Source organism: Cajanus cajan, chromosome 10, assembly GCF_000230855.2.
Source record: "Cajanus cajan strain Asha chromosome 10, NIPB_CcT2T_4, whole genome shotgun sequence".
In the NCBI taxonomy this organism is placed as follows: domain Eukaryota; kingdom Viridiplantae; phylum Streptophyta; class Magnoliopsida; order Fabales; family Fabaceae; genus Cajanus; species Cajanus cajan.
This window is the reverse complement of record NC_138526.1, coordinates 11,608,634-11,618,747: the sequence shown is the minus strand read 5'-3', so window position 1 is coordinate 11,618,747 and position 10,114 is coordinate 11,608,634.

Below are 10,114 nucleotides of genomic sequence, written 5' to 3'. Positions count from 1 at the left end.
CCTAAAGTTTATAAAATTGATAATTGAAAGTGATCCAATAGTAATTTGATAACATGTTCCAATTTAACTTTATAAAATATATTTATATATAAGGTGAAAATGACATGTTTTTTTCTGGATCGATGTGCATTTAGAACATTTTTTTATCATCAATCGTTCAACACGCTTCTTAAACTTTACTATGTCAACAACAAAGAGCTCAATACATGTCCCAAAGTATTGAGTCATATATATTTGATGATACTTAGCTTTGATTCATTCAAAACATAATTGTTAATTATATTCTTTGTTAAAAAAAATTAAATCACCTCGACGTAACATATATTTAGACATGTTACATGAGTTGTCAATCTGAGATAGCAATGATATAGTAAATTTAAACTTTAAACATATGTCATATGAACAATTAGATAATAAAACTCATTGAAAAAATGAGAGCTAAAATTAATAAAAACACAAAGGACTAAACCTAAATTCAATTGGTTATTGATTGCATGAACTAAAAGCATATTTTAAACATAAATAAATAAATAAAAATATTAGATCAACCTAATTAAATTGAAGATTTGAATGACATCTTAAGATCAAATTTTTTTGTTATTATTATAAAAAAAATGAAAAGTGCATAATTTAAACTAATTAAATGATTAAGAACATGACAAGAATTAAAAATTAAATTGTCTTAGGAAACTAGTGAATCCCTCTTTATATTGGAAATTGAATTTATTTAGTATTTTGGTTAACTGAATTAACTAATGTTCCTAAGAATGATAAATTTTGTACATTAAAAATTGTTGCATGAGACTGACGAATGTTATGGCTGGCGGTCACTAAGTAAATAGCTTTTGTAAATGAGAAACCTGGCAATACTTTTTTTAATATTATTTTTATTATTAATTAAAATGTATTAAAAATTATAAATCTTGATGTTTCTCACTAACATTTATTAATATCTTCTAATTTAGAAGAACTTACAAAAATTTATAAATTTTACTAAATTTCGGTTTATAGTATATATATATATAATGTGTCGCAACTGAGGAACTTTATCTAACACTACTAGATTTTAATTGTTTAGCAACATTTTCTTATTTACATTTGTTAAAATGGTATTATATATTAAACAAATAGGTTATTTTACAATATTTTTTTAAAAAATGTCATTATAGATAGAGTAATATTTTTTTATTTCAATACTATTCTTTCTAATTATTTTTAAAATCAAAGTCTCATATTGAGTAAAAACGTTTTACATAGGTTATTTTGCAACATTTTTTTTTAAATGTTACTACAATTGTTTCTAAAATCAAAGTCTCACATCGAGTAAAAAAAGTATATTTTTCTTATCTCTAATTGGTACTCATAATTAAAGTTTCACATCGAATAGATTAATGACTCATAAAGAGTATACATAACCATAGAGTTATACTTAAGATAAATAAAATTTGATATTTTATATATAATTAGTGGCCGGAACAAATTAAGAATGTCTTCCCCTAAAAAATAATTAAGAATGTCTTTAATCTTCTCACAAAGAACTCATAGGAGTTTAGGGTTTAGGGTTTAAGAGACATGAGAATATAATAATTGATAGCAATATTATTAAAAGTCTTTAGTAACATTGACTATATACAACATTTGATAATATGTTGCTGAAGCAAATTAGTAACATTTATACATAGTTAAGTAACATTTTTTAAATGTTACTAAAAATTATTTGTGTTGTAGTCAAGGACGGATTTAGGTGGAGAAGAGTGGGGACACTTGCCCCCACTATCATTATATATATATATATAATATATTTTTAAAAATAAAAGCTATATTTTCATAAAATAAATATATATTTAAATTATCATATGTATAAAATATAAATTTAAAAAAATTGTTCATTTATTTGATATTTATCAAACTTTTAAAGGAGATTAGTTCTCATATGTAATAAATAATACTCCTTAATAATGAATTAATTTTTTAAAATGTTTAATTTTTGATAAAATAAAATTTGCAATATATATGTTTAACTTTTGTGCTTTCTATTTATATATACATTGATTAAAAAAATAAAAATAAAAAATAAAGATCATACGACTATATATGTTGATTAAAAAAATTAAAATAGAAAAAATTGAAAGATTTGTGTTCTATTTATAATTTTTATTATAAAATACGATTTAAAATAAATTATCATCTAAAAAATTATATTAGATATTAAAAACATGTTTATATCATAAATAAATTAAACTTGATTTTTATACATTTTAACATATTTAATTTTATGTTTTTATTAGTATTAAATTATTATAAAGTATATTTTTAGGATTGTAGCTCTAATTAAATATTTCAAAAATGTCTGTGATAGATAAATAAGTCACATTTAGAACATGTATTTTTTTTATAAAAAAAAGTGTTAGGTTCAAATCTACTAAATTATAATATAATATTGTCTGACCTAGTTTATTTTCATCCTTAATTGTAATCATAAATATAAAAACTTATAAAAAATAATTATGATATATATTTATACTTTTAAAAGTTATATGTAAAATTTTTAATACTATAAATATATAAATAAGTATTATTTCTACTATCTAAAATTTCTAGATCCGTCACTAATTATAATGTAAAGTTGGATCTCGAAACATAGCAATGGAATCTTGTATATTGTCAAGTTTGATGGTATTTACTGTTTACTATCACTTTGCTAGCTTAAATTGTACATAAGGAAGGTTTGAAAGAAAAAAAATAGAAGAGCGTATGAAGCAAAAAGTAAAGGGAGAGGGGAGAAGGAAAGTGACGAAAATAGACATACAATACGTAAATTGAAAATGCTGGTTAGATAAAAAAAATATTGTAAATTAAAATCAACTTATTATGTAAACTAACTTTTATAAATAAAAAAACCTATTTAATTTCTTCAAAGTTTGAGGAGATGAATTAATTTCAATTCACTAGAGAAATTATATTCTCTTTAAATATATACAATAAAAATATCCAGTAGAAATATGCATGCCTTCCTTTGAGGTGTATAACTACGTAATACATGAAATAAAAATAATAATACCGTAGTAAAGGAGATGGATATGTACGTAAATGCATACATGCATTTTTTTTTTCAGTAAAAATTATAAAAATAGTAAAAAAAATTTAAACTTAAGATAATATACATATTAATCTGACTTTTCACCAGTAAACTGACATATTGACTATGTAAATGCATTATTTTATCGAGACTCGAGCCTCCTATATATACAAAAGTGGCAAAATTTAAGAAATATTATAAAAAAATTATGTAATAATATAATATTTATCATTAAAATTTATTTTTACTATATGTTAATATACTATTAAAAAAATTAAATATATATTATAATGACAATTAATTTTATTAAATTTTATTTAAAATCATCATTAAAATTATGTATAATTATATATAAATAGTAATATTTTTTATATCATGTGACATTTTAAAAAAATAATAATAATAAAAAAGGGACATTACGTTAATTCAATTCAGTTGTCATAATCAGGGCTTTTAAGCCTAAAAAGTAGTCAAATGAAGTTGTATTGGATGGTGGATGGTATCCCAAGTAAGACAGAACCACGTGGTGGGGTTAACAGTAAGATGCATAGGCATGGATAGATACCATTGATCATGTGGCTAAGTGGTTCCATTGTCATCTCTAGAAACAAAGGCTTGCAACTTCAAAATCTAGTTTATATACACCATATGAAACATTATATACTAAGGCCACTACATAAACAAATGATTAACAAATATGATTTCAAAATCAATGTTTGACAAATCATCTCAATCGATGGATTCGTTATTCACAACTTAATTTTTCTTTTAACCTCCTTTTTATATAAAAATATATCTTTACTTATGAATGGACGTGACAATGAGCAAATTTTGCCATCCCTTTTTAGGTCCATCATAATCCTATCAAGAAAGGAAAAATAAGTATTCTATTCTATCTGTATAGTAAGTTAGAAAAACTCATCATATTCTTGTCTTAATTAATTTTTCTTACCAATATTGTACATGTCTAATGGTACATATATAGGTAATTTTTCATGCATTAGAGTTGGGTTTTCTTACTAATCGAGAACTCCAAAAAGAAAGATACCTTGATACGGGTCAAATTGTAATTAGATGGAATTACATGTAGTTAAGTGAGGATAGTTAATAATAGGAGGATTTATTTTTGGTCAAAGTTCCGTGTTTTAGTAGTTCGTAGTTCTTTGGAAAAACCAACTAGTATATTAGAAAACTGTCTGATTTAGAATTTGGTTAATCAATTTTGTAATCAAATTTCCCAACCTTGTGAATTAATCATACTGTCTCAGAACTCTTTCTATTCCAGGGTTCTCTGTTCTTCTTAGTTCTTTGAGTTAATTCCTTAATTCCTAGAACTGATCATAGCAATTGGTATCAGCTTGGTTCCTTCCTTCGCAAGAATCTATGGAAAAAAATACGTGCATTCAAGCATCTATTTGTGAATCGGAAGAGCGCATCAGTACCAAGATGGAAGAGAAATTCATGGAACTTGCAACATCGATGCAGCGAACCTTGATCCAAAACATGCAAGAACTGTTTAAAAAACATACACAAGATAACTCACCACCTTCTCATTCTAGAAGTTCAATACGTGGGGGAAATCTTCTTATTCTTGCAATACAAGATTGGCGCATTTAGACTTACCAAGATTTAACGGCGACGGGATTAAACAATGGTTAATCTAGTGTGAGACTTTCTTTTCGGTTGACAACACACCTGAAGATTATAAGGTGAGGTTAGCAGTGGTACATTTCGAAGGAAAGGCACTTCAATGGCACAGTGCTTATGTGAAAACTATAGGATTAGAAAATATACCTTCTTGGCTGGAATATACACGAATCTTGCTTGATAGATTTGGGGAAATTTGTGAGGATCCAATGGTGGACTTAATGAAGCTAAGACAAAAAAGTTCTATTACAGAATATCATGAAGAATTCGATTCGATTGTGTCACGTGTGGAATTATCTGAAGCACACCAATTAAGTTGTTTCTTGGGAGGGTTAAAACAAGATGTCCAAATGATGGTCAGAATGTTCCAACCTGATTCGGTAAGAAAAACATTTTCCCTTGCAAAAATGTATGAAGCTTCTACCTTAAATAACCCTCAATTCAAACCAATTCTGAAAAACTAGAAACCACAATTTTCTTCTAAACCACCTATACTATCCAATCCACCTAAACTTGCAGAATCCACACCTATGAAGGCCAAAACCATTAGAAACCTGTCACCCGCATATATGAGTGAGAGAAGAGCTAAAGGTCTATGTTACTTTTGTGATGAACCTTTTATCGCAGAACATGGATTAACCCATAAAAAACTCCAAATTCATGTCATGGAAATTGATGATGGTGAGTCATTTGACACTTATGAAGATGTGGATGTGGAGAACAGTCCAAAGGATTTGATTGAACCTCAGATCTCTATACATGCCCTGACTGGTATTGCTAGTTTTAGAACTATGCGAATTACGGGCTATTATAAGAAAAAACCCTTACATATCCTTATAGATAGTGGTAGTACTCACAATTTCCTTGATGTTCAAGTTGCTCAGAAATTAGGTTGCTTGATACAACAAATGGAAACTATGAATGTTATTGTGGCTGATGGTACTAAAGTCAGAATTTCTTCAATGGTTAAGAACTTTGGTTGGACTATTCAGAATACTAATTTTTGTTTTGACATGATGTTACTACCTTTAGGTTGTTGTGACCTGGTCTTGGAAATCGAGTGGCTGGTTACATTGGGAGATATAATTTGGAATTTTGACAAGCTCTCTATGGAATTTTCTGTTAATGGCAAGAAGCATGTGCTGCGAGGTACTTCTTCTACCAATATTAAGACTATAAGGAAACAACAGGTGACTAAAGCTCTTAAAAAAGGTGTTCATTTGTTTGTCTTACAGGTAGGTAATGCTTCTAAAGGGTTGTTGCATTCTTTAACAACTCATGCTGACCAACCTGAATTACCAAGAGCAATCGATGAACTACTAAGTCAGTTTGCTGATATATTTGATGAACCAACTAGCTTACCTCCAAAGAGATTAGGATATGATCGCAAGATTCAATTAATGCAGGGCTCTAATCTAGTGAACAAAGGGCCTTACAGATATGCTAAACAACAGAAAGATGAAATTGATAGATTGGTGAAAGAGTCACTCAAGTCAGGTATCATTCAGCCTAGTAATAGTCCTTATCCAAGTCCTGTTTGTTTTGGTGGGTAAGAAAAATGGTTCTTGGCGAATGTGTGTTGACTACAGGGAATTAAATAAGAATACAGTGAATGATCAATTTCCAATACCACTTGTTGATGATCTTCTGGATGAGTTGTATGGCTCTGTGATTTTTTTCCAAAATCGATTTGAGATCCGGTTATAATCAGGTGAGGATGGATCCTATTGATATCCATAAAACTGCTTTTAAAACACACAGTGGCCATTTTGAGTATTTGGTAATGCCTTTTGGCCTCACCAATGCTCCTGCCACTTTTCAGGATTGATGAATGAGGTCTTTAAAGACTATTTGAGGAAGTTTTTGCTAGTTTTTTTTGATGATATACTCATTTACAACGGTAGTTTAGAAAGCCATATTGGCCACTTGCAGCAAGTTTTGACAACCATGAGAGCACACTCATTGTTTGCCAAGAGGTCTAAATGCTATTTTGGAGTTACAAGGGTAGAATTGGGACATTATATATCTCGAGAGGCGGTAGCAACTAAACCAAGCAAAATTGTAGCAATCCGAAATTGGCCACTGCCTCAATCCATTAAACAACTGAGAGGTTTTTTGGGTTTATCAGGCTATTACAGAAGGTTTGTTAAGGGATATGGAAGTACAGCTAAACCATTAACTAATATGTTGAAGAAAGAAGGGTTTTGTTGGTCTTCAGAAGCAAAGGAGGCATTTCAATCCTTAAAAACAAAACTGGTACAAGCACCAGTTTTAGCATTGCCAGATTTTACCAAAACCTTTGTGGTGGAGGTAGATGCTTCTGGGTTTGGAATTGGAGTTGTGCTAATGCAGGAGATGCACCCTATAGCTTTCATAAGTAGAGCCTTGAATCAACAACAATAATCCCTCTCTACATATGAAAAGGAGTTATTGGAAGTAATGTTTGCTGTCCAAAAATGGAGGCACTACTTGTTAAATAGACATTTTATTATCAGGACTGATCACAGGAGCCTCAAGTATATGTTAGAACAGAGATTAACTACCACTTTTCAACATAAATGGTTAGTTAAATTGATGGAGTTTGCTTTTTCCATCGAATATAAGCAAGGGGAGGACAATATTATTGCTAACGCCCTTTCTAGGTTGGGAATTACAGATTTTTGTGTTATCCAAGCTCATCAGTTAGAATCTGATTTATTAGCCCGAATCAAGCAATCTTGGGAAAGTGATGGTGATATTCAAAGGTTAGTCAGTGAGATTCAAGCCAAAACAACTTCACATAAACATTTCAGTTGGGATAAAGGGGAGTTAAGGAGGAAGGGTAGGCTGGTTATTGGTAATGATTTCAAATTAAGATAGGATATTTTGGGTTGGATGCATACAACAGCTTCAAGTGGTCATTCTGGAAGGAATGCAACCTTCCAAAGACTAAAGGCAATGGTTTATTGGAAGGGCATGACTAAGGATGTGAAGGGGTTTATCCAACAATGTAGTATTTGCCAAAGATGTAAGTATGAGACAGTGGCATCTTCTGGTCTCTTGCAGCCCTTACCTATTCCTGAGCATGTGTGGCAACATATTACTATGGACTTTATTGAAGGATTGCCTAGTTCTTATGGGAAACAAGTTATTTTTGTGGTAGTTGACCGACTAAGCAAAGCAGCTCATTTCATGGCATTAGCTCACCCATATACTGCAGCTGAGGTAGCTCAATCTTTTCTGGACAATGTCTTTAAATTGCATGGGTTTCCTGAATCCATAACAAGCGATAGAGATGCTATTTTTGTGAGTCAATTCTGGAAGGAACTTATGGCTTTCCAAGGAGTACAGATTCAACCTTCTATAGCTTACCACCCTCAGACAGATGACCAATCTGAGGTAGTGAATAAATGTCTTGAAACTTATCTCAGTTGTATGTGTGCTGACACTCCCTTACAGTGGTCTAAATGGTTGGCTTTAGCTGAATGGTGGTACAACACCAATTATCACAACACAATTAAAGCAACTCCTTATGAAATAGTATATGGTCAGCCCCCACCTATCTACTTACCATATCTACCTGGTGAATCTAAGGTGGAGTTGGTAGACAGAAGTCTTCAAAGGAGGGAGGAAATGCTTAAACTTTTGAAATTTCACATGAGGAGAGCCCAAGATCGAATAAAGCAATTGGTTGATAAACACAGATCTGACAGGAAGTTTAACATTGGAGACTTGGTCTATGTGAAGTTACATCCATATAGACAAATTTCAGTAGCTTTCAGAATCAATGCTAAATTGGCTCCTAAGTATTTTGTACCTTACAAGATCATCGATCAAGTGGGATCAGTGGCTTACAAGCTGCAACTTCCAGCTGAATCAAAAATCCACAATGTGTTCCATGTTTCTCAATTGAAAAAGCATGTTGGAGAAGTTACTACTTTTGTCAATATTCCTATTTCTGCTATTGATTCCAGCAATGAGAAGGAACTAGAAGCTATAATTGATCGTATGACAATTAAGAGACAAGGCAAGGCAATCACCAAAGTACTTGTACAATGGAAGCATCGGCTACTTGAAAACTCAACTTGGGAATTTTTTACTATGATTTGATGAAAAAATTTCCAAATTTCCATCCTTGAGGTCAAGGATTTTTGTAAGGGTGGGGCATTGATATGGGTCAAATTGTAATTAGATGGAATTACAGATACTTAAGTGAGGATAGTTAATAATAAGAGGATTTATTTTTGGTCAAAGTTCTGTGTTTTAGTAGTTAGTAGTTCGTTGGGAAAACCAACTAGTAATATTAGAAAACTGTCTAATTCAGAATTTGGTTACTTAGTTTTGTAATCAAATTTCCCAATCTTGTGAATCAATCTACTGTCTCATAACTCTTTCTATTCCAGGGTTCTCTGTTCTTCTTAGTTCTTCGGGTTAATTCCTTAATTCCTAGAACTGATCATAACATACCTATAAAAGACACTTCAATATTCAAGTAAGAATGAACTCGTATATTAAGAAAAGTGATAAATGAACAGTAATTTTATTTCATTTTGTGTGACTATTTATACCGACCATAAAAGACTTTGGTATGGTGGGCCTTGTACCATGCTTACCAATTAGGTAATATGGCCACAATGATTGATTATTCCTTAATCTTGCTTGCTTTCTTCATTAGTCACTTAATTCTCGTTGTATGTTTGGAAGCTTAATAACATCGACTATCTCGACCTATTCGACAATAGAAAGTGACAAGCTAAGTGAAGGGAGTTTGTCTTGGTCTATTCAGGGGTTGAGAGGATCTAGGTTAAGTCCTAGTGGTAAATGACTTCGTTGAACTTTGGCATCGGTCTGTTGGTTGTTTCGACTACCAAAGTGGCCGAAATTGAGGTGATGATGTGGTATGCACTTTTTCTACGATGTTGGTTTTGTTTTCGTGGTTGAATTGATCGAACGAGGAAGAGACACATGACCTTCAGCTCCTTTATGGTATAAAATGTATTTTCAAATAAATTATTTGTCAAATACTAAATTTGAAATAATATTTTTTCATTTAATTGAAAATATACTTTTGATTATATTATTTTATTATTATTTATTTAAAATTTCATCACGCTCTTTATTATTGTCGGTTATGAATTTTAGTTATTTGATTTATGCTTTTTTTCAAGTAAATAATGAGTTAGAACATTAAAAATTGAATATTTATTTTATTTAATTTTTTGTCCAATTACTATACATTTATTATATTTATTTTGTAAATAGAAGGAAAAAAACTCTAAAAAATGTTGGTTCAATTACTTTCTAATTCACCCGTCATTACTTCATTAAGACCATAAATACCAACAATACTATCGTTTACTTGATGTATGGTACCTTTTCTTACAAATTTTTTATTTTAGTATTATATTA